Source organism: Gossypium arboreum, chromosome 8, assembly GCF_025698485.1.
Source record: "Gossypium arboreum isolate Shixiya-1 chromosome 8, ASM2569848v2, whole genome shotgun sequence".
Taxonomy (NCBI): domain Eukaryota; kingdom Viridiplantae; phylum Streptophyta; class Magnoliopsida; order Malvales; family Malvaceae; genus Gossypium; species Gossypium arboreum.
The window spans coordinates 48,440,267-48,467,622 of NC_069077.1; positions in this window are offsets into that span (position 1 = coordinate 48,440,267).

Here is a 27,356-nt window from a genome sequence, read left to right on the forward strand (position 1 = left end):
GATGATGCTTTATAGGCTTATAGAACTGTTTTTAAGACTCCAATAGGAACCTCATCTTACAGACTTGTTTATGAGAAAAGTTGTCACCTACCGTTTGAGTTGGAACACAAGGCATTCTAGGCTATAAAATTTTTAAACCTTGACCCCAAAATTGCAGGTGAAAACATGTTGATGCAGTTGAACGAGTTAGATGAGTGGCAAGCCAATGCATATGAAAATTCGCGCCTATATAAGGAAGCGACGAAGTGCCGCCACGACGCCCGTTTAAAGCAACGAAAGTAATTTGAAGTTGGAGATCTTGTCCTGTTATATAAATCAAGGCTCAAATTGTTTCCTGGAAAGCTTAAATCACGATGGTCAAGTCCTTTCATAGTTCAAATTGTGTTTCCATATGGCACAGTAGAGGTAAGTCATCCATCACAAGGCACTTTTAAGGTAAATGGACATCGTCTCAAAACGTATAACGGTGAGAATTTCAAAGATGATAAAGAGGAGCTACGGCTCCACGAAGTTACCTAAATATACCCACAAAGTAGAGTCAAGCTTAGACTACAAACAAGCACTTCTCAGGATGCGCCCCGAGCACTAACGGTGTTAACTTTTTTACACTTTAGTCTTTAACATTTAATTCACTAACTGAGTCACTAAACATAGGATTTTCAAAACCATACGGCCAGGCACACGGACGTGCCGTAGGCTGTGCACATACCATGGGATGCAACAAGGCCGTGTGAAAATAGAGCAAAAAATTTCCCCAACATGGGATCTGATAAAGTTGCCACGACCGTGTGACATGGCCATGGGCAATCTTGCCAAATTAACACGGGCGAGCGACACGACCGTGCCCACAGACTGTGGTCGAGACTGTCAAAATAACACGGGCATGTGTCTGCATACATAGGCGTGGGGGAAGCGAACGAAGATTGACATGGCCATGCAACATGGCCGTGTACACCAATGCGCCCAATTTTGAAATCCACGAAACGCACGGGCTAAAATGAAGGTACATGGGTGTGCCCTACGGCCGTGTGCCCCAATTTCCCTATAAACACCTATTATTTATTTTATTTTTATCTTTATATTTTGAAATTACTTTTTATTTCCTTTTAATACTATTTTATCTTGAGTTTTTACAATTTCTATTTTCAGCTATTTCATTACGAGTAATTATGCTCCATTATATTTCCTAAAGAGTTCTTGATTTTATCACACTCATAAAGAGTTCCCAAGCTCATCATCAAATAGGAACTAAAAATTCCAATGGCGCAAGACTTATGGACTAATGAACCTCTACCACCACCGGAGTATCCTCCTCCACTCTCATCATTGCCTTGGCCGATTATTCTCCATAACTCTTGTAACATCCCGAAATAGGGCCTAAACGGAACAGTGATTGCAAAACCACAAATCCGAGGTAGAAAATTTTATTTTATTATTATTTTGAGGTTCATGATATGATTGCATGATTGTGTGAAAATTTCGTGATGAAATTCTATGCATAAAGTGCATAAGTTGAGATTAGGGACTAAATTGTATAATTTGCAAAACTTGCATTCTAGAAGTTTTTAGTATGAAATTGCTTTGGAATATTAATTAGGAGGGTTTAAATAACAATTTGACCAATTTCTAAGTTCATGGACAAAATAGGACATGGATGGAATTTTTGAAAGTTTAATAAGGAAGGGCATTTTGGTCATTTGAATATTAAATGAAATAAAAAGGGAAAAATAACACAAAATTTATCATCTTCTTCATTAGCACGAAATTTCAAGGGTTCTCCATAGCTAGGGTTTGTTTCAAGCTTTCAAGCTTCATAGTAAGTGATTCCAAGCCCCGTTTTTAATGTTCTTTACGTTTTCGGATTCTCGGTAGTTCGATAAAGCTTATGCTAGCAATAATTTAAGTTAGGGTTCATATTTGGAAAAATACCCATAGGTGAAAAATGTTTATTTTGATGTTTTATGATAGGATATGAGGTTTTAAATTATGTTAGACAGCTTGTGCTACTCGGTTTTAAGTAAAAACGAGTGAAAGGGCTTAATCAGTAAAAATACCTAATATTCATAAGTACATGTTAGAGTGTGAATTTGATGTTGTCATAGAAGGGAAAAATGATCAGAATGCCATAAAACATAAGAAAAATGTGAAAGTAACTTAAAAATAGATTCAAGTATCAGAAATAACGTGATTTTGAAAAATCACAAGAAATTGTAGAGACGTGGGTTGATGGTGAATAATATATGAAATTAAAGCTCGTTGTGTCTATTTTCATATGGAATAAGCAAAACAAGTAAAGGTTTTGTATTTTATAGGGTATCTGAGTTTTGGTGAAATAGGGCCAGAGAGATTTCTGGATCCCCTATTCCAAATTTAGAAATTCACCATAAATTTTAAAAAAATAATTATGTGGTGTACTTTATATGGTTACAAATCCTTATTGAATCTAGTTTTAATAGAAACAAACGGTATAGTCATATAAATTTTGTACAGGGAGAAAAGTGGTTCGTAGTAAGTAGAGGTGAGTGCAGTCGAATTCTAAAATAGGGGCAACTTTAACTAATAAACTGTACTAATTGGCTAAGTCAAAAATTCTAGAAAACACTTAGTAGATAGATATATGAGTATAGTTTTAGGAAAAATTTACGAATCTTAATTTCGAGTTTTGAAACTCGAGAAATAAATTTTTAAGCAAGCATGATGCAGAAAAATAGTTTATTCCGAAAATTAAAATAAGTGGTTTGGACTTGTTTAGAAGGTAAGATAAGTTTAGTAACACCTCAAGCTTGACTCCGGTGATGGTTTCAGGCGTGGGGGTGTTACATTTATTAGTATCAGAGCAGGTTTAGTCGGTTCTCAGAATAGTTAGTGTGAGTAAAAGTCTAGCTATACATGCCATACCTGTATTTTGATAGTGTGACGACTCCTGACAATTTTTAGATATTTTGTTTTATAGTAATGGATCCCGAGCGAGCTGGTGATGATGATGTAGAAAGTAATGCGCCTGCTCCCGCGGAAGGGGCAGCGCTATCTGAGAATAGGCTAGTAACAGTTAATCAGGGAGGAGTGACTCGAGAAGCTCTCTTCCAAGCTTTGAATGATTTGTTTGCCGAGTTCGTTCGTACGAATCCAACAGTTAGACCTCCACCCCCTCATGATTCTCAGACTAACCATGTAGCTCAAGCTCCCCCAGTCACAGGTACAGTGATAAGAGAAAAGCCACCAGTTGATAGAATCAGGAAACAAGGGGCAGAAGAGTTCCGAGCAACAAAAGATGATGATGCAGAAAGAGCAGAATTTTGGTTAGAAAATACTATCAGAGTTTTTGATGAATTATCTTGTACACCCGAGGAATGTATGAAATGTGTAGTATCACTTCTTAGAGACCCAGCCTACCACTGGTGGAAGACACTTGTATCAATTGTACCAAAGGAGAGGGTCACTTGGGATTTCTTTCAGGAGGAATTTCGTAAAAAGTACATCAGTCAGAGGTTTATTGACTAGAAGAGAAAGGAATTCCTAGAATTGGAACAAGGTAATATGACGGTGACTGATTATGAGCGCAAATTTGTCAGGCTTAGTAAATATGCTCGAGACTGTGTGTCCACAGAGGCTATCATGTGTAAAAGGTTTGAGGATGGGTTAAATGATAATATCCAACTGTCAGTGGGTGTCCTAGAAATAAAAGAGTTCGTTATTTTAGTTGAGAGAGCCTGTAAGGCAGAGGAGCTGTTAAAAATAAAAGGCAAAGTTGAGACAGAGAAATAAGATACAAGGAAGAGACAGACGAGCAGGTCATTCCAGGCTACATCCAAAAGGCCAAAGGAGTTTTCTACCAGATCTAGTTTCTTAGCCGGGTATTCTAGTCAGAATAGAGGCAGCAGATTTAAGGATCCGAAGGCTCAGACCACCTCGAATACGAGTGTAGGCAATTTAATCCCTAAATTGCATTTTTACCTAAAATCACTTTACAAAACATTTAAATCTATCAACAATTAATCATTTTCCATTATCAAACATTTAAAAGCTCAAGCATTCAACAATGACACTTCATGAAATCATTAACAAATTCAAAAATTAAGGCACGGGCTAGCTAAAATACGAAGCAACGATTACAAAAACATAGAAATCATAAAAAATCGAGCAAAGAACATACCTTAATCAAGAACAATAAGGGTCGAACCCTATAACAATACCTTTGGACTTTTTTCTTTTGATTTTTGATTATAGATGAAGAAAATAAAGATGAAAATGGTGTTTTTTTATTTATTTTACTTAATAACCAAATTATCATAGTAACCCTTAATAATAGAACATTTAAATCATTTAATGTAAGGCCATCTATGTCAAATTCCACTATCAGTGGTCTAATAACATTATAAGGACTTTTCATTTAATAAATCATAGCAATTAGACACCTTTAACAAGTAGAATGCAACTTTTTCATTTTACGTTATTTAGTCCTTTTTCTCAAATTGAGTAATTAAACAATAAAATTAACTCACGAAATTTTCACACATACATGCTATCATGCTGAAAACACATAAAATAATATTAAAAATAATTTTTTGACCTCGAATTTGTGGTTCTGAAACCACTATTCTGATTTAGCTAAAACTGGGTTGTTACAACTCTCCTTCTTAGGGATTTTCGTCCCCGAAAATCTTACCAGTGAATAAGTTCGGTATTGTTTTCTTATAGCATCCTGGGATTCCCACATAGCTTCTTCAACCTCGTGTTGATTCCATAATACTTTCACTAATTCTATTCTCTTATTTCTCAACTCTTTGATCTCATGAGCTAAAATTTGAATCGGTTCTTCATCATATGACATATCTGATTGAATTTCAACCTCGGTTGGGGAAATGACATGTGAAGGGTCGAATCGGTATCGTCAAAGCTTCAACAGATGAAACACATTATGTATTTTCTCTAACTCAGACAGTAAAGGTAGTCGATAAGCCACTAGTCCAACTCGCTCTATAATCTCATACGGTCCAATGAATCACGGACTCAATTTCCCTTTTGGACCAAACTGCAATATCTTTTTCCACAGCGACACTTTCAAAAACACTCTATCCTCTATCTGAAATTCAATATCTTTCCATTTCAAGTCACATATGATTTTTGTCGATCCGAAGCTTCTTTCAGACTATTGCGAAGTACTTTTACTTTTTCTTCAGTCTTTCTAATCATTTCAACCCCGTGAATCTTATTTTCACTGAGCTCACTCAAGTACAATGGTGTTCGACATTTATGACCGTATAAAGCTTCGTACGGTGCCATTTTAATACTAGATTGAAAGCTATTATGGTAAGCAAACTCAATCAGCAGTAGATATTTCTCCAAGCTACCTTCAAACTCAAGAATACAACAAGACAACATATCCTGAAGTATCTGAATAACTCGTTTGAATTGACAATCCGTTTGCTGGTGAAACGCAGTGCTAAAATGCAGCTTTGCACCTAAAGCTTCTTGTAATTTCTTCCAAAATCGTGATGTGACTCTTAGATCTCTATCCGAAACAATAGATAGTGGCACTCCGTGCAATCAAACAATCTCTGAGATATACAACTCAGCCAATTTATCAAGTGAATAATCCATGCATATAGGAATGAAATGAGTCGATTTTCGTCAATCTGTCAACAACCACCCATATTGCATCTTTCTTTTTAGGAGATAAGGGCAAACCCAATACAAAATCCATTGTTACTCGATCCCACTTCCACTCGGGAACCATAACAGGCTGTAATAAACCTGACGACACTTGATGCTTAGCTTTGACTTGCTAACATATCAAACATTTCAAAACAAATTTTGAGTTGTCTCGTTTCATGCCATGCCACCAGTAATGTTGTTTCAAGTCGTTAGACATTTTCGTGCTTTCCAGATGCACTAATAAACAACTACTGTGTGCTTTGTTTAGAATTCTCTGAATAAACTCTGAATTTCTTGGTATACATATTCTATTACGAAACATCAAATAGTCATCAGGCCTTATTTGAAACTTGGAATCAGAAGTTAACTCACACTGAGCTTGTTTTTCTTGCAATTCATTATCAAGTTTTTGAGCCTCACAAATTTGTTGTAGAAATAACGGTCTCGCTTTCAACTCAGCTAATATCGAATCATTATCAGAAAATGCTAATTGTATGCTCAAAGCACGTAAAGCAAATAAGGACTTTCGGCTTAATGCATCAGCAACTACATATTCTTTCCCCGTTGATAATCAATCACTAATTCATAGTCTTTTAGTAATTCTAACCATCTCCATTGTCGTAAGTTCAAATCTCTCTGAGTCATCAGATATTTCAAACTTTTATGGTCGGTATAAATATGACATTTCTCACCAAACAAGTAGTGACGCCAAATTTTCAACGCAAACACTATCACGGCTAATTCTAGATCGTGTGTCGGATAATTCTTTTCGCACAGCTTCAACTGTCACGAGGCATAAGCTACAACTTTGCCTTTGTGCATAAAAACACAACCCATGCCATTTAACAATGCATCACTGAAAACTACAAATTCTTTACCCGACTCAAGCTGAGCTAATACTGGGGCCTCTGTCAATAATGCTTTGAACTGTTCAAAACTTTGCTAACACTTTTCTGACCACTCAGATCTAATATCTTTTTGAAGCAAAAGCGTCATCGGAGTTGCAACCATTGAGAAGCCTTTCACAAATCATTTATAATAGCTGCCTAGTCCCAGAAAACTACAGACTTCAGTTACATTTCTCGGAGGCTTCCAATATATAATCATAGAAATCTTACTTGGGTCTGCTCGGATACTAGTGGCTGAAAATATATGTCCCAGAAAACCAACCTTTCTTAGCCAAAATTCACATTTGCTGAACTCTACAAACAACTGTTTATCTCTTAAAGTTTGTAACATGATTCTCAAATGCTTGGCATGTTTGGATTCATCACGAGAGTAAATTAAAATGTCATTAATAAACATAACTACGAATCGGTCTAAATATGGCCTCAGAATCTGATTCATCAAATCCATAAAAACAACATGTGTATTTGTTAGTCCGAAAGCCATAACAAGAAATTCGTAGTGTCCGTACATTGTTCTAAATGCAGTCTTTAGCACATTCGAGTCTTTCACTCGCAACTGGCAATAATCCTAATCTCAAATTAATTTTCAAAAACACTATTGCCCCTTTTAATAGCTCAAACAAATCATTAATCTGAGGTAGAAGGTATTTGTTCTTTATAGTCACTTTATTCAGTTGTCTGTAGTCAATACACATTCTCATCATGCCATATTTCTTTTTCACAAATAACATCGGTGCACCCTAGGGAGAGAAACTCAGACTAGCAAAACCCTTGTCTATCAACTCTTGCAACTGAGCTTTCAACTCTTTTAACTCTTTCAGGGCCATTCTATACAGAGCTATTGATATCAGCATTATTCTCGGTACTAATTCAATACCAAATTCAACTTCTCTGATAGGATGTAAACCCGATAATTTTTTGGGAAATACATCTGGATACTCACACACAACTGGTACTAATTCAATCTTTGTTTCTGTCACTTTTGTATCAAGTACATAAGTAAGGTAAGCTTCTCACCCCTTTCTTACAAATCTCTGAGCTAACATAGACAAGATCACAACTAGCAAACTGTTTAGATCATCAGATTCAATTCTAACAGCATCATTATTTAGGCATTTTAGTTCAATTGTCTTTCGTCTACAATTCACTAGAGCACCATATATCGTTAGCCAATCCATACCCAAAATCACATCAAATTCACCGAACGGCAACAACATCAGATTAGACAGAAAATAGAAATCCCGATACATTAACGGACTATTCTTGCAAACTTTTTCAACCAAAACACATTTGCCTAAGGGGTTCAATACTCTAATCAAAAATTCAGTAGACTCTACAAGCAAAGTCTTACTAAATACTAAATTCATGCATATATAAGAATGAGTTGATCCTGGATCTATTAATACATTCAGATTAGTATCATATAGAGTGAAAGTAATGGTGATAACATCTGTCAATGATGCCTCATCTCGTGCAAGGATAACATATGCTCGGGAAGGTGCTCGTGCCTTAGATCTAACAGCAGAATCTCTCTTAACACCTCGATTACCACTCATATTTCTAGTATTTTGGGGTGGTCTCCTTCTACTAGTCGTATTACTCGGTCTCACATTCTGAGGTCTATCTTTCTCACCATATCAGGACAATCTTTAATGAAATGATCTGACGAGCCACATTTGATGCAAGCTTTATTACCTTTATTCCAACATTCTCCAAAATGTTGTCTTTTACAATGTCGACATTCAGGTTTATTGTCTCTTACAATACCAACACTAGCCATTGATGTAGCTTGAATTTAAAACTAGAGTGTAGTTTTCTACTATCTCTGTTCAAATATTCATTTGAAGCATTTAGGCTAGTATACGAATATTTGGATTTCTTCGATGAAGATTGATACAACTTATTCATCGATCTTTTTCTTGAGTCTCTAGCTTCTGAATTTCCTTTTCTCTTTTTTTTGCTAAGATCCTCGGCTTTACAAGCTCTTTCAACCAGAATGAAAAATTCTTTCAATTCAAGAATCCTGACTAATAGTTTTATATCTTCATTTAGCCCGTCAACGAACCGTTTACACATAATCTCCTCAGTAGACACATACTCTTGAGCATACTTGCTTAAACGTACGAATTCTCTTTCATACTCAATGACAGTCATCCGTTCTTGTTTCAACTCTAGGAACTCTTTATGCTTCTGATCGAGAAATCTTTGACTGATGTACTTCTTTAGGAATTCAGATTGGAAAAACTCCCAAGTAACCCGTTCTTTAGGAACCATAGATATCAATATTTTCCACCAATGGTACACATTATCTCTCAGCAAAGATACAATACACTTGATACATTCATTAGGATGCAAGATAATTTATCAAATACTCTAATCATATTTTCGAGCCAGAACTCAGCTCTCTCTGCAACATCATCAACATTAGCCCGAAACTCTTCAGCACCATGTTTTCTAATCTTATCTACTGGCGAGTTATTCAACCGTATCGAATCTAAAACTTGAGGAATAACAGGGATTTGTCGAGGAACAGGTGGGGGTAGAGATTGTTGAGCAGCCGGATCCATTTGAACGAATTTCATGAACCACTCGTTCATTATATGGAAGAAGGCTTGTTTAGCCTCTCCGTCGTGGCAACTAGTTACAGGCCTAGAGTCAAATTGCGCTACCCTTTGAGCATGAGCAGGCATGTTAGTATTTACATCATCAGTTATAGCTCTTTCGGGATCCATTACTATATGAAAAGACAATTTAAGCTGTCAAGAATCATCACACTATCGTAGAATATATATGGCATGTATAGCTAGACTCTCAAACCACTACGTTAGTTCTAGAATCGACTAAACTGTAGCTCTAATACCAATAATGTAACACCCCTCACCTGTATTCACTATCAAAACAGGGTTACAAGGTATTACCGATCAATACACATCATTTGTCATACATAATATATACATTTATGCATTTATAATCAAATACAATTCAACACAATCACATTGTCCCTTATAATGCCCTACGAGGCCTTAAACATACAATAGAAGTGGTTCGGGACTAAACCGATAACATACAAAAATTTTGGAAACTTAGAAAAAATTTCAAACATACTAGGGTCACACGCTCGTGTGAGCTGGCCGTGTCCCTCACACAGCTCCAGACACGTCCCTGTCAGAACCATGGGAAAACAGGGCATACATACTGACTTTGGTCACACAACTAACCACACGGCCGTGTGTCTAGCCCGTCTGCCTTTCGAAGTGGCCACACAAGCCTGTGTGCCAAGTCGTGTTCTAGGTTGTGCCAATCCTGTAGGGTATACTAACTTATGCAACACGACCAAGTCACACGCTCGTGTGCTAGGTCGTGTGCCATTTAGGGGGTATACTGACTTGTGTCGCACGGCCATTCGCACGCCCGTGTGTGAGGCTGTGTGGAGCGTACTGACTTCAATTTAATTTAACACTAGGGGACACACGGCTGTGTAGTGTGACCTTGTGTCACATACGGCTGAGACACACGCCCGTGTTTCTACCCGTGTGGACAAAAATAGGCCATTTGTAAGGCCAATTTGCCACCCTTGCTCATGTTCACCAATAAACCAAAATGGTACCCTTTCATCAAACAATAGGCAGCCAAAATCATCATCAATATACACAATTCATACCATAACCATTTCAACCAAAATCAATACTCAAGTCAATGCCAATTACCTATTCAAACACTTATATCATCAAGCATTAATTTACAAGCACATAACTTCTCAAGTTAATAGCTTCAATCACACTATATAGATCATTTTCCAAACTCAAAATATAACCATTTGAGTAACTATGAAACCATAACCACATTTACACCAAAACATACCAAAATAAGCCATCACTCATGGCTATATATACAAAACAAACATAAACATTTACAAGCCAACTCTCGTGGCTATATTCACAACCAATGTACTGCAACTAGCCTATACATGCCATACACCTTATACACAACTCAAAAGTACCAACTTAGGTGTTTGATAGTGTGATGATGTTCCCGACTACTCCCAGATCCGAGCTAGCTTTGATTCACTATAAAACATAGACAAACAACACAAAGTAAGCTTCATAGCTTAGTAAGTTCGTAAGTGAATAACTGAACTCATCAAATAAATGTAATTCAATCAATTACACATTACCAAATCATAACCACATTAACTACAAACCTTTCTCATGTCACAAAACATGATTAAGTACCATCTCACTGAACTTTCTCTGTTTAATACTCAAATAGGTTCCGTATGTACCTGTGTCACCTTGTACTAACCTCTTTCTCAACCACATCATTCGTTTACCCGTTGAACCATTCGGAATAAAATTCAGATAGTCAAGGATCAAAATCGATAAGTACGTATACCATGGCTCGTAGCCAAATCAAGGTAACTTATCCTGGAGCACCTATACCATGGCCCGTATCCAAATCAAGGTAACTCCCTCCGAAATACCTATACCATGCCCCGTATCCAAATCAAGGTATTACTCACACCCGAAGTGTCAGTATCATGGCCTGAAGCCAACTCATAACCTAATGACATGTCACTAGCATCCTAAATTATTCCTAAGGTTCAACCGGTAAGTTTCACTTGTCGATTTCATCGTCGAACACATCCGTAGAGCCGTATTCACAATTCAAACATTATCTGTAATCTCATGATCACATTTTATGCAATATTAATGCATTTAACTATCATTTATAATGAAATTACCACAAAAGAACTTACCTCGGGTATGAAAATGGCAGAACGAGTCAGTTACTGATAATCTTGCCTTTCCCCCGATCTAATTCTGGATTAATCTTTTCTTGATCTAAATGTATTCAAAATTAATTCATTTAATCACCTACTCATTCAATTTAGCCCAAAAATACACATTTAGGCATTTTTACACATTAGCCCCTAAACTTTCATATTTAATCAATTTAGCCCCTATTTCACAAATATACAAAATTCTCATAATTCAACTTAATCCATGCTTAGCTGATTTATACATAAGTCCTTAACAGCCCAAAAATTTCATTTATTTCACATTTCAACAACACAATTTGTACATTTCACAATTTAATCCCTAAATTGCATTTTACCTAAAATCACTTTACAGAACATTTAAATCTATCAACAATTAATCATTTTCCATTATCAAAAATTTAAAAGCTTAAGCATTCAACAATGGCACTTCATGAAATCATTAAAAAATTCAAAAATTAAGGCACGGGCTAGCTAAAATACGAAGCAACGATTACAAAAGCATAGAAATCATCAAAAATCGAGCAAAGAACATACCTTAATCAAGAAAAATAAGGGCCAAACCTTAAAACAACACCTTTGGCTTTTTTTCTTTTGATTTTCGGTTATATTTGAAGATTATAAGGATGAAAATGGTGTTCGTTTTATTTATTTTACTTAATAACCAAATTAGCATATTAATCCTTAATAATAAAACATTTAAATAATCTAATATAAGGCCATCTATGTCAAATTCCACTATAAATGGTCTAATAACATCATAAGGACCTTTCATTTAATAAATCATAGCAATTAGACACCTTTAACAAGTAGAATGCAACTTTTGCATTTTACACGATTTAGACTTTTTTCTCAAATTTAGTTATTAAACAAAAAATTAACTCACGAAATTTTCACACATACATGCTATCATGCTGAAAACACATAAAATAGTATTCAAAATAATTTTTTGACCTTAGATTTGTGGTTTCGAAACGACTATTCTGATTTAGCTAAAACTGGGCTGTTACATCCTTAGTTTGAATTGTATAGAAATTTAAAAGAAATATTGATTGTGCCTTAATGTAATTGGCATCATGTAAAATCCTCGATTGAGGGATTTACAATAGTTTGGATATTATTAAAATTTTTGAAAAAGGATAAACATTAATGTCATTATTAAAGATTTAATCCATTAAAGATAAACTGCAAAATTTTTTTTAGCAAATAACATTTAGGGAAGCCTAAGAGAAATTGCCATTTACATACATAATTCCCATTGAGTCATGGAGAAAGGTACTCCAAAGGTGCATAGGAAGATCTATAAACCGTTCTAGAACCAAGTTATGCTTGTGAGCCAGCTTCGCCATACCATCCACCAGCTGGTTCGTCGCTTTATAAATGTACTTGAAAGAGACCTCCGTAAGCCTTCCACACATTGATTTTACATCCCAAACTAGTCATAGTCTGTTGCTACATCCTTGCTCTATTGTGGTTTGTTGCACTTCCATGGCGTTTCCACAATCAACTTTTAATTTGCTGTAAAAACTGATGCTACCTAGACCTATTATGTAGAAAGCCTGGAGGAAACCTATACAGGGGGTGGTTAAAATTAATTTTGACGCCACTACTAATGGTAAGAAAATGAGTTACGAACTTGTGGCCAGGGATCATGATGGTTTTGTTCTTGGCGGTAGGATTGGCACTATGGATAAAGAGATGTAGATTGAGTGGGCTGAGATGTTGGCGCTTGAAGAAAGTATTGTCAAATAGATGGTCAAAGCTAGATTTTGAAACAGATTGTGTCAGCCTTGTTAATTGTTTTAATAGAAGGAATGCTGATTTAACGACTAGGGCCACCGTAACCAAGATATGTACAACATGACGGACTCTTTTTGTTGTTTCAATTTTAGTTGGGCCCCTAGATTTTGTTGTAACACCCCGAATTTTGGGCTTAGAAGTATTGGGCTTTAAGCATGGGAGCGGTTAGGAGACTGCTCATAAATATTTTAGTTAAGCAAGAAAGTGACACAAATTACATGTTTGCTGTGATGGCTAAGTGATTTGCGTGTGTTTGGGAGTGGTGAAGAAGCCTGGGCTCAAGTTTGGGCTTTTGCAAAAATTTTAGTTTTTCCCCTTAAGTGAATCTTGGCTTTAGTTGGTAGGCCTTATAAATATTTGTGGGTAAAATGTGTCACAAAAAGAACTTGTGGTGCAGTGGTAGGTGGTGTGTGGAGTTCTCTTGAGGTCTAAGGTTCAAGTCGTGGCAAGGTGAGAAGAGTATTTATTTTCCTCTCTTGCCATGTGAGAAGCAGAAGCCGACTGAAACTTTGCAAGGTAGAATTTTAATTGGTCTAAGAGTGGAGGGTGGAGTAAATCAAGGAGGAGATAATGGAAGATTTTTTTAGGGAGAGATTTAAGGGAGGAAAAAGTGGGATTTAAATGGAGTGGAAGTGTTGTGCCGAAAGTGGACTTTAGGCACTCAGAAATTCGACTAAAGGCTAGTGATTCCTTTCTTCTAACTTTCGGTTACTGACTCTAGCATTTTCGTTCTTTTCTTTCATTCATTGGTGCCGAAATATTATTTTCTTTGGGTTTTTGCTTGTTTTGTTCTATTCCCGAATTGATTTTTTTCTAAAATTCTTTTGGTTGACCGATTGCTTTCTCCTCTCCTCTCTTTTGGTTTTCCTTTTTGGCCGAAAAACTTGGCTTACTACCTCTCAGTTCTTTTGGCAACTTCTTACTCTTTTATCAATTGCTCTTCTCTTCTCTTCTCTTATTTCCCTCTCTTCTTTTCACTTGACTGTTTATGCTATCTCCCCTTTCTATTCTTGAGTTCATCAAAGTTCATTCCTGTTCATATGGCTATTGAGACCGATTACGCTATCCCTTTTTGGTTACGGTTGGTGTTGTTTTATTAACAAGACGGTAACTACTCTGTCACTACTTAAGAGCTGAATACTTATTTTGTAATGCCCTCGTACCCGAGACCATCGCCGGAGTCGAGCACGAGGTGTTAATGGACTTAATTCATTAATTAAACAGCTCAAACAATTTATTTTAGAATTTCTAGACAAGCTGGCTAACTGCGTCACAGTCGCTAAAAAAACCATATCTCGAATTACAAAAGTCGAAATCCAATTTCATAAATGTTTCCTGAAACTAGACTCATATATATACTTACTAATTTTTTTCTAGAATTTTTGGTTGGGCCAATTAGTACAGTTTATTAGTTAAAGTCTCGCCTGTTTCAGGGTTTAGCTACTCTGACCCCTGTGCACTACGAATCAAATTTCTTCTTCTACAGAAATCCAATGACTATGAAGATAGTTTTCATTAACAATAGACTCAATAGGGAATCCATACATATAAAATTTGAGTCCTAATTATTTTTACACAATTTATGGTGAATTTATAAAGTCAGTATAGGGGATCTAGAAATCGCTCTAACCCTGTTTCACCAAAACGTAAATATCTCATAAAATACAAATTTTTTACCTATTTTGTTTATTCCACATGAAAATATATTAATTAATCTTAAATTACATATTTTATTCATCATCTAATTCTATTTCTACTATTTTTAGTGATTTTTCAAATTCACGTCACTACTGCTGTATGACACTGTTTTATAGCCAATTTCACTATTTCATGGTTTTCCATGGAGTAGGTAATACATTAAGCATACATAACACTAAATATAAACTTTGATTAGCCATTCCAATAGCTAATCATCAACAAGCATTTCCACATCACTCATTCACCATATCATAAGATCATATACACAAAAGGATTATAATGCTATACATGCCATATTCCCAAAATATGCAAGCCACCATACTGAGATGGTCTGTTGATAGTGTGAACGTGCCTCCGACCATCCTGATCTCCAAACCGCTTGTCAAAACTACAAAGAATGAAAAGGAGGGAGTAAGCATAGATGCTTAGTAAGTCCATATGCAAATAACAAATAACTTAACAAAGTAATTATACCAACCAACATTAGCATAATATCACCAAAACATATATCACATTTCTATACATCATTCATCGTCTTACCATATTATTGTTGTCGTATCAAGTCCCAACCTGAGGGTTAAGGACATACTTTTCCAAAGTGCATATTCCACAACACTTACCAATACGTCACTTGCATCTTGAGTATCTTGAGTATTCTTCCATTTCACTATAATTTTACCCGTTGAACACATCGGAGTATAACTCGGATACATGGAAAGTTTGCACATAAGTGCCACATATGTAGCCAAGCTACCATGTAACCCGCCCATAAGTGAACTCAGACTCAACTCAACGAGGTCGAGCGTTCGCATCCATAAGTGAACTTGGACTCAACTCAACGAGCTCGGATGCCTAGTTACATCTCACAAACTCGAACTCAACTTAAGGAGTTCGAAACTCAAATATCCTAGTGACATGTCACCTGTATCCTAATCTATTCCCAAGGTTCAAACGGGATTTTTCCTCGATTACACATCTTTTCCCTCTTCCACGGAATGTCGAAACTCATACTCGGTAGCAATTCATATTTAACAAGTAGCACACATAATTTGCATATTACTCAATAATAACCACAAAGCATAACATTTCATGATATTAATCATCATATCATATAAATAACATTAAATTACTTAAAATGACAATTATGTTACTACATTTACACATGAACTTACGTCGTATGCGAAAATGGTCATTTTTACCATTTTGTCCACAACTTGGTATTTTGCCAATTTTAGCCCGACTTTTGATTTTCCTTGCTCTATCATTTCAAATATAGCCTAATTAGGAATCATATTATTCAAATCAACCCAAAATCATATTTTGGAAAAATTACAATTTTGCCCCTAAACTTTCACATATTTACACTTTTGCCCCAAATCTCGTAAATTAAACTTCACCCTATTTTCTTATGTTTTGTGACATGCTGATCATTTTTCCCTTGTATAGCAATATCCAATTCTCACTCTAACATGTATTTATGAACATTAGGTATTTTTACTGATTATGTCATTTTAGTCGTTTTTACGTAAAATCACTTAGCAAAAGTTGTTGAACACAATATCAAGCTTCATATTCTACCATAAAACATCAAAATTCATGCATATCATTCATGGGTAAATTTTTAAATATAAACCCTAGCTCAAAATATTGGTAGAAATAGGTAAACCGAGCTACGAGGATTTCAAAAATGTAAAGAACATTAAAAACGGGCATAGAAATCACTTACAATCAAGGCTTAAAAGTGTTGAAACCCTAGCTATGGTGGAGAGAAAAATTCAGCAGCAACTTACGGAGAAGATGATCATTTTTGTGTTATTTTTCCCATTTTATTTCATTTAATATCCAAATGACCAAAATGCCCTTCCTTACTAAACTTTCAAAAATTCCATCCATGTCCAATTTTTGTCCATAAACTTAAAAATTGGTCAAATTTCTATTTAAGACCTCCTAATTAATATTTCAAAGTAATTTCATACTAGAAACTTCTAGAATGCAAGTTTTGCAACTTATTCAATTTAGTCCCAAATTTCAAATTAAGCACTTTATGCATAGAATTTCTTCACGGAAGTTTCACACAATCATGCAATCATATCATAGACCTCAAAATAATTATAAAATAATTATTTGTATCTCAAATTTGTGGTCTTGAAACCACTATTCCTATTAGGCTGTAATTCGGGATATCACATATTCTCTTCTTGCCGATTCTTACCCTCCTCTCTTTTAGGTGTGGGGTTATTTTGGGTTCTAGAGTCTCTTGAAGAGTGAAGGTGATGCTTGTAAGAATTGGGGAATCGAACCTCTTCCACTTTACTCGATGAAGGTAATCGTACTCACTATTGTGGTGTTCAATAGGTGCATGACTGGTTTGGGGAGGGTTTGGCCGATTGTCTATTTCTGTGACAGCCCAAAATTGACCCTAGCCGGGAAGTGGTTTCGGGACTGCTAAACCGAGTCACCGAAATGTTTGAATGTAAAATTTATTGTCTAGAATATGTAATTATGAATGTGTGAAAATTTCAAGATCCGATTTAGCCGATTGCATGTGAATTCAGTTAGTAGGACTTGTGTGACACTTTCGAAAAGTGAAAGGCTAATCTATAAGGACCTAATAGTGCATGTAGTCAAAGGGGAGGACTTGCATGTCAAATTCCCCCCCCCCCAAGTTGTAGTGGCCGGCCATGACAAGGAATCATGGGCTAAACATGTCATGAAACATGTTTTGTTGGTGCACTAGGGAGAAACAATAAACTAATAAGTATGGGTAATAAAGAAAGAAAAAAAGTGTGTGTGTGAGTGAAACCCCCCTTGCAGTGCATTGTGGAAGAGAAAAGAAAATTTTGTTCATCCATTTTTCTTCTTTGGCCGAAAATACTAAGGAAAAGGGAGGATTTTTGCTTCATGCTTGGTTTAGAAGAGAACTAGAAGGAGATTTGGCTATACTTGCATCAAGATTAAGGTATGTTTAAGGTTGTGTCATGAGATTCATGCTTGTTTTGGTTGCTAACTTGATGTGCATGTTAGCCATGGTTCAAATCCTTGTTATGCCATGGAAATGGTGTTTGGCCAAGATTGATATTGTGTTGAAGCCATTGCATGCTAAATGTGAAGCTTGCTAATGATGCATGTAATGATGGATTGACTACTCTTGAAATTTCTTTTGGTATTCTTGAGTAGGGCATTGAGTTCTTTGTTTAATCATGACCAAAATTATGGTGTTGTGATGTATTCGGCCATGGTACATCCATAAGTGTGATTTATGCTCATTGCATGGGAAGTAAGATTTGTGTATTGAAATTTTGTTCATGTTTAGTTACAACCAACTTGAGATTCGGCTCTAGCATATATATATATATATGTTTGCACACGATGTATTGGTGTGACATATATGCTATTTCGAGGTGTATATTTGCTTGTGATGATGTCTCGATTATGAAGTAAATGAGAGAGGTGCATTGAGCTACGATATGTAATGCGTTAGTAGTAAAATGTATGCTGTTTTTGTGTGGTATTAAGTGTATAAGTGGCCTCAACATGGACATGTATGTTCGGCCACAAGAGGGGAAATTGGTGTGCATGCATTCGGTTAGAGGCAAGCATATTGATGCCTATTCTTGGCTTAGAAAATTCGGCTAGGAGGAATATTAACTAATGTGTTGAGCTCGATTCGTGATTTCGTACATATGCGACTTTGATGCCTAATGAGTATATATATTGGCTAGGTATCTTGAATTCCTCTTTCGATGCTCAAATGATAAAACCAATTTATTTGTTAAATTAAGCTCAAGAGCAAAGGGGAGCTAAATCCGATAAGGGAAAGGAAAAAGTTGTCGAATAGCCATCGAAATCGTTCGACCACGTCCGAGGTAAGTTTTCGAGTATCGAAACTTAGATTTTGATTCGATTCAATGAAGTAATAAGCAATCGAAATTGTGCCTTTGTATGTGGCCATTGAGCCGAAATGATATTTTTGCTAAGTGAATTGTGCATAAAAGTTGTGTTATGAAATTGAAACAAAGATGTGTATGAATGTTCCAGTGATATCCGGGCTAAGCCCGAAGGTAATTGTGCAAATTGTGATATCCAGGCTAAGCCCGAAGGCAATTGTGCGAGTTATGATATCCGGGCTAAGCCCGAAGGCAATTGTGCGAGTTGTGATATCCGGGTTAAGTCCCGAAGGCCTTTGTGCGGGTTACCATAACCGGGCTATGTCCCGAAGGCGTTTGAACGAGTAGCTATATCCGGATAAACTCTGAAGGTATGTGATTCGAGAACTTTGAACTTGCTGTAAAAATTTTCAGTTAATACGCTTGTGAAATTCCCAACAACAAGATTTTGCTCGTTAGCAATCGGATTCGGGATCATAGAAGTTGAAGTCAACCACACTATCAAAGCCCCTTTTGGTACTCCTTTAGTTGAGTTTTGGATATGGCATGTATAGGACCACCCTCGGTTGTTTTAAGTACTTTGTGATGTATATGTGTGTGCCATGCGAAAATGGTTCGTAAAAGTGGAGTATGGAATTTGACCATATGTGGTTTGTAATTATATTTGGTTTCATGATGTGATTATGGTTTGGAATGAGAGAGTTGGTCACATGATCAGCCATTGGAATGGCTAAATATGATCATATGTGGACCTAAGTATGACTAGACTATAGTTGGTCCATGGGAACTACAATATAGGTAAAGCCTACCTTAAAAACAGAGGCTGCCAGCTGCAGTGACGTGGATGTGAAAAATCACCAAAATTTGTAAGAATGGTGTTAAATAGTGAATAATTATGTGATCAAACCTTGACGAGTCTATTTTCATATGAAAGTAACGAAATGATCATATGAATAGTATACCGAGAGATATTAAAGTTCTCGTGAGACAGGGCCAGAACAGTTTCTGGGTCCCCTGTCGCGACTTTGAAAATTTACCATAAATTATCCGAATGAATTAGAAGTCATGCCTTATATTTCCAGATTCCTTTTTGAGTCTAGTTTCATTAGAAACAAACGGCATCAGTATTAAAACCCTGTATAGAGAGATATTCAAGTTGTAACGCGCGAAGGTCAGTGTAGTCGACCCCTGTAACACGGGTGACTTTAACTAATAAAATGTACCAATTGGCCCGACCAAAAATTCTAAAAATAAATCCATGGATGGATATATGAGTCTAAATTTAGGAAAAATTTACGGAATCAGTTTCCGAGTTGTGAAACTCGAGATATGCTTTTTAAGGCGACAGTGATGCAGTTTTCCAGCTTGCCTGGGAATGTCAAATTGGTTGGTGCCATAAGTGGTTTTGGCTCGTTAACCCCTCGTGTCCGACACCGGCGACGGTCTCGGGTTCGGGGTGTTACAATTTCCTCTTATCCTTGGATTGAGTTTCAATAAGCCATATCTTAGTCTCATATAATGTATCTTTATTAATGGGTTTTATGGTCAGTGCAGCTATTCGGTTAGGAGAGTAGACCCACCTTTCGGCAACTGCTATAAGTAGGGTTATTCACTCTTGCATTTAAGACAGGTATCGAATGTAATCTTTGACTGGGAATTTGAGAAGGGTGATTAACCCTAGTTCTTATCAAGCAATGGATTATCGCGATGGAATGTAGGTTTGGGAAACTCTTAGGCTAGGCGCACGTTTCGTAGTAGGTGTGTATTCACACCCCTTTTTACTGTGGTTTGGCAAAAGCCAAAAAGCCAAAATTTCGGCATTTGAGGCCTCACGAGTGTGCGATCGTGTGTAGGGAAAATTGATCCCAAAAATCATGGGCAATAGACTATAAAGGCCACCACGAGCATTTCCGTTGACTTAGGTCATTATGGGCCACGATGGGCTGAAATGGGTCCTATAGGCCCAATGGGCTCGTGGGTCCCACATAGATTAAATTTACGGTAAGTGATAAATATTGGATTGGGCTATGTTGATCACATAGCCGTAACTGAATTTGGGCTAAATGGGCCACACGAGCGTGTGGGCCCACTTGGGTTGAGTAATGGGCCTTGGGCCCCTTTACATCGTTATGATCGTTTAGGTTATCTGTGTCGCTCGAAGCGACTGTAGACCGTCGAAGAGGTCATTATCTGAGCTAAAACCCCAAAATAGGTAAAATGATCGCAATGCCCCTATAGGCAAAATGGCCGTAATGCCCCTGTAGGGAGAAATGACCGTTATGCCCTGAAGGGCAAAATGACTAAAATGCCCCTACATGTTATATGATTATTATTGTATGCCATTTATGATATGTTTGCATTCATGTGATATTATGCTGCATGGGGGACGGGATCATTGATTTGGAGGAAGTATATGATTTGTTAGGGTCATATGGTTGCTTGATGACTGTGGATCCACCGACGGCTTAAAGCCATTAAGTGACTGGCAGCTCTGCTGCGAAATTGGTTAGTGCCACAACCGGTTCTGCATTAGGAGTGTAGGGATGGGTGGGTCGATTAAATCCCCACAGGAGGGTAGAGTTGGACAGGATACGGAGTGCAGGGTTCGTTGGGTATTTTTGCATTACATAATCAGATTCTAATTGTGACATGGGCTCAGGCCCAACTGAGGCTACTATGGACTAAGGTCAAGTGCCACTGTTATTGTAATGGGCTTTGGCCCAAATTGATGTGACGCGTGCTTTACGATCGATGAGGGTGTTACACACTGAGTTTTCGTAAACTCACCCCCTCTTTTAATTTTTTTCAAGTAATCCTCAGTAAACGGTTTGACGTAAGGGAGGACTCAGAGGTGCCAGACTACAAACGGTTTTAAATATTCATATTTTCTTTTATATTACTTAAATTACTTTCTCTTTGGGTTGTTGATGTAATAAGGCCTTTGCTCTAATTTTCTAGCTTTTAATTTGGGGGGTTTTAACTATTATGATTTATTTCTGTTAAAGATAGAGGGCGGTTTTCTAAAATGATATCTGTTTTAAAATATCACGTTTCCGCAACATTGTTGAAATACTTCCACAACAAACATGTTTTTTTAAAGTAAGGCTGGTTTAAGATGGTTAACAAATAACTAAGTTGACTTTAGAATTAAACAGAGGTGTTTTTATTTTTCAAGCGAGTTTTTCGAATAAGACATTTTCTTTCGAAAAAGTATTTTGATGTGACATGCCAGATTCAGTCATAACGTCTAGGCCGGGTTTGGGGTGTTATAGTTGTAATCAAGTTGCAGACTTTCTTTGTAATTGGGCTATGACCAAAAATTGTACCATGGATTTTTACATGGATTATTCGTCAGATATCCATGATCTGGTTTTAAATGATGCAATAAATTGATGATGACCCTCGGGTCTTTTTATCAAAAAAAAAAGTATGGAGCAAGAACCTAAGGGTCGAGAATAACCCAACATCAAGTTCCTAAACCAATCCCGCAACACACACCAATTGTTGCCCTCCTCGCTTTTCCTTGCATCGAACCATCACAATTCAGTTTAACCTAGCCTAGCTCCTCTTATGCCTAGACTAGCTCCTTTGATGCCCCTTGACCTTGCTTCCCATTATACAACTCAACCCCCCTTACATGCCTTGCCCACGACATCCCTCTAGCATATATATCATTACTACTGAAATTCAACCCAATAAAAACTAACAAATTACATTGTTTCCAAATAAGCCAACATATAATCCTAAATAGCATAATCCATTCCACACCATCAATTCACACATTAAAATGATTAGAAAGGTCTGCACATACCCAATCGTGGAAAGGGAGATTAAAAAACGAAGTTAACCTACCACCTTAAATCATCCTTTTCCAAATTGGTCGTACACTAGTACAATCCCAAAAAACATGAAACAAACTCTCATTATTAACCTCACAAATAGCACAACTCAGTATTGATGTAAGGCCTCTCATACACCTTTCCTCCTTTTTCAAGAGTTGTTCACACCTCACTAGCCATAAGAAAGTCTTAACTTGTTGAGGACCCAGGAACTTCCAAATCAATAACCATATGTGCTCCACCTGCGGCCACTAGTACGGATTTATAAGTAGAGGCCACTGATAACAGCCTAATGAACTCTTTCTCCAAATGCATACATCCTCTCCCTCAGTTCTTAAAAAAGCTCGTACAGTGGGTGATTCAATGTAGTTATGGGTGATTCAATGTAGTTAAATCAAATCTTTTTTTCACTATATGTCATACTTTGTTTGAAATAATGATTATGTCTTTCAGATCTAAGAACCTCCCATTCATTTGATATAGATACAATCATAACCTTCACCTTAATTTTAATTCAATTGGGAACAGATTCTTTCCCTCTTCTCTAAAGGATAATTTAAAATAAGAAAGATAATCTGTGTATGATGTATTTGTACAAAATTCTAATTATATTGCTTAGATCTGAGAATGTTTCATGTGTTGGATAATGGGACAATGGATGTTCCCATTATTAATTCTAGTTCTGTTGAGAAAAGTGAAAAAAAGTTATGGGTGATTCAATGTAGTTAATTAAGATCTTTCTTTCTCTATATGTCATACTTTGTCTGAAATAATGAGTTTATCTTTCAGATCTAAGAACGTGTCATTCGTTCAATATAGATATGATCGTAAATTTCACCTTAATTTTAATTCAATTGGGGATAGATCCTCTTCCTTTTCTCTAAAGGGAAAATTTTAAAAGGATCACTTAATGTGATGTTATTTAAATCTTTATTTATAATCCGTTCAAAGAAAACAATAACTGTATATTGTATTTTGTACAATATTCTTTTCAATTTCATGAACTAGGTAGTGGAACAATGGAAATGTACAAGTGTACATAATTGCAACAAGTAATAAAGCGACAAGTAAATATCGAGTTTTCGTACCCATAGGAACTGTGAAAAGAATTATTTATGAATGCAACTAAAAAAACACTTTGGTGAAGAAAAATATTTTGATTTGAGGAGGTGATTAAAACTAAGATTTTTAACTAAGTAAAATAAATAAAAATAAAATAAAATTTTCAATGCACAGTTTCAAAAGATGATTTTAATCAAGATGAAATAATTGTATTATTTTAATTGCGTTTCTTAACTTAGAATTATTAAACTCATGTTCATGTTGTTATGAATAAATTAACAGCAACTCAGTAATTTACTAATTTATGAACATACTCACCTACCAAAATCCATTTATCTTTTGACTATATCTCTATGTCAATTCAACTGATTAAACAAATTTTAATAAGCAAATGTGTTAATGCAGATACATACCTATGAAATCAAAAAAACTCTTGTACATATATCTGTACCAATTCAAACAATTAATTCAATTTTCATAAGCACATAAAAGATTACGTGAGGTAACAATGAATTTCTACCTTAAAACAGTTTAATCACAATAATCTTGCAAGTTATGCAAGGCTAATGTATCGTTAGATACCATTGCTAATTTAACCCTCAGCTACCTTATATGATTAAACATGCACTGATTAAGTATCCTGTCAATTAATTACAATTTCAATCCGTAAAAATAATTAATTCATTAGTTACCTTACAATTGTAATGCAAGAATAACTTAGTCATGGTTTTACTTAATCAAACATCTTACCAGGGCCTATAACAACACAAACACAATTTTAATAAATTAAGTGGACAAAATGCAATCAACCTAACATGAATTAAATTTAAGCCATATTAATTAAATTAAACATATAAAAATCATAAATATTCATAGACATGTTCTTAACAACAACAAAAAAATTAAAAGGATAAGGAACAAAAATCAAATCTGGTGTTTCTTCGAGGCTTGACTAGTTTGCTCCGCTCTTCCTTCTCCGCTTGTTTTTATTGAACTGAGGCTTGCATGAACACTTGAATGTTGCTCCAAATGGCGGTTGAAGGACTCCTTTGAAGAGGTGAAATCGACAAAGTAATGGGGAAGAAAATGAAGAACAATGGAAGGAGTTTGAAGAGAGAAAGTGAGAGAAAAGTGAAGGGATGAGACAGTTTGAGATGTATTTGAAGTGAGTAGCCAACTGGGCCTTTGTTTTCATAATTAAATAAAAATTTATTTAACCCAAAATAAATTAGATTAAAATTAAAATTCATTATATTATGAATTAATACTCTTAATTTGGACTGTCTTAGGAAAAAATAATTTGCCTTGATGCTTCAAAATTGCTCCTCGGTTGAGCGCTTCGAGAAGTGCCCGCCGAGTCGTTTTTTTCCCTTTGTGCTTATCTATCAAAATTAATCAAAATTAATCAAAATTTGATATAATTTTAATTAAAATTAAACATGTTAATAATTTGATTACAATTTAATTATTTCATAATTATTATATATTTTTCGACAAGATTTTTACCGAAACTGTGTGAATTTGAGTTAAAAAAAGGATGAAAAGTGTGTATATTTTTGTGTTTCCACACCCCAAACTTAATTCATTGCTCATCCCAAGTAATGTACAAATTGGAAAAAAAATTCGAAAACACCTTTGAAAAATTCCTTCAGAACAACATTCTTCCCAAAATTATGATTTTAGTATACTTATGCTCAAGAACAAGAATTTTGAGATTTATGCTACTTAAGTATACATATCATTCAAATTTGTCTCAATTATTCTTATGATAGCAGAAATAGACTAAATGCTTACCAATTTGATTTTATTCCCTTATTCAAGATTAAGCTGCAATTATTAAGTTTAACTTATGCTTTCATATGTTGAACATAGCAATTTCTCTCCACTAATGTATGTAACATAGAAACTGGAATCAATAGGTCTTTGAAAAGGTTTTAACGTGGCTAGGCTAGGGGTAGGTAAAAAATAGATTGATTAAGGCTAAAAACTCTAGACTTAGCTTTAATCAGACCTTCGGAATATTTATCTTAAATAGACCCACTTACTTTTCTTTCACATGCTCTTTTGTACTGTAACGCGTAGTTTTGCGCAAGTGTACATAGTCGTTATCAAGTAATAAGTAAGTATCGAGTTATCATCTCAACAGGGATTTTATTTGTGTTAAATCACTTAATTGTAAAATTATATTAATAACTTGGTAAATAAAAACACAATATGATTGAGAAGTGGTGATTAAAATTAAATATATTAAACTAAATGCAATGATCCCTAGTGCAAATTACCCTAAATATGCAAACTATATGAATGAAATAGATTTTAGCAAAATTAAACACAATTTGCAACAATTATAACATAAATAAAGTAGGATAATTACTTTAATTAAACTCAATTTATTATCAACATGTTTAATAACATTCAGAAAAACATTCCATGGCAACTCGATCTTTCATGAGTTTGGAAACCACATTAGGTCCTTTGGGAATCCTTTACTTAGTAAATATTTATTTTACTAATCCTTATTTACTAAGGGTTTCTTAGCATTCATACGAGGTAATAGGGACATGTTAGGTTTGAAACAGTTTAATCACACAAATCTAACAACTATGTAGGTAACAGAGCTTGGTTAGAGTTGTTATGCAACCTACAATTTAATCGGGTTAGGATCTAAATTGAGCATGCACATTTCAATTATGTGTCCACTAGTCGTTGCCTGGTTAGGATTGCTCAGCTAATTCAGGTGCATTTCAATCACTTATGAACTAAATACAGACTTGATTTTAATTGAAAACACGATTGATTGAGGCACAAACATTATAAGCATGAATCATAACTATTATACAAGCAAAGCAGTCATCCTAGCTTAAATAAAATTAAGTAACATTGTTGTAACAAGAACAAAGAACACTTAGCAAATATTTTTAGATTAAATCAAAGAAAAGAAAGATTAAACCCAAATCAAAGTGGCTATCACCCGAGACTCTAACTGACGAGGCTCCTTCACTCCTTCGCTTTGCTCCTTTACTGATGGCTCTCCAAGGTGGCCAACCAAGGGCTCTTTAGGAGGCTTAATTGCTAAAATCTCTATTAAAAGATGATGCTAGGTGTGGGGAATGGAAAATGCTAAAGAGAATTAAGAGAAAAGAGAGAATGATGAGGGATGAGGGATGATTAGGAATGGTGAAATAAAGTCTTATTTATAGGTGAAGAGAGGAGAGTAGTTTGCTAAAAATAGAGAGGTTTAGTCTTTTTAAGCTTCTTTAATAAGATGTAACACCCCTTACCCATACCCGAGGCTGGGACCGAATATGAGGCATTACCAGACTTGTACTCTAACATTTTTGGGAATTTCAGATTATAAAATTTCATCCCCATATGAGACCAATCAAATTACATCTTATTGTCCCAATTATAGGCCTACGAGGCTCTAAACACACCTTGAGAACAATCCGAGACTAAACTAAAATCTTACGAAAATCCATAAAAAGTTTCTTGGTAGAGCCTCACACGCCCGAGTGCTTTGGGAACACTCCCGTGTTCGCTACCCGTGTTGAATTAATTGCATTTATTTTCTAATTCGAACCAACAGGGGTTTTCACATGGCCAAGCACACGCCCGTGTCCTTCACATGGCCTAGACACGCCCGTGTGGTCTCCCATGTCCAAAAACTCGAGCATTCTGTTTATGACATCAGCATGCATTTAGGGGCACACGGCCAAGACACACGCCCGTA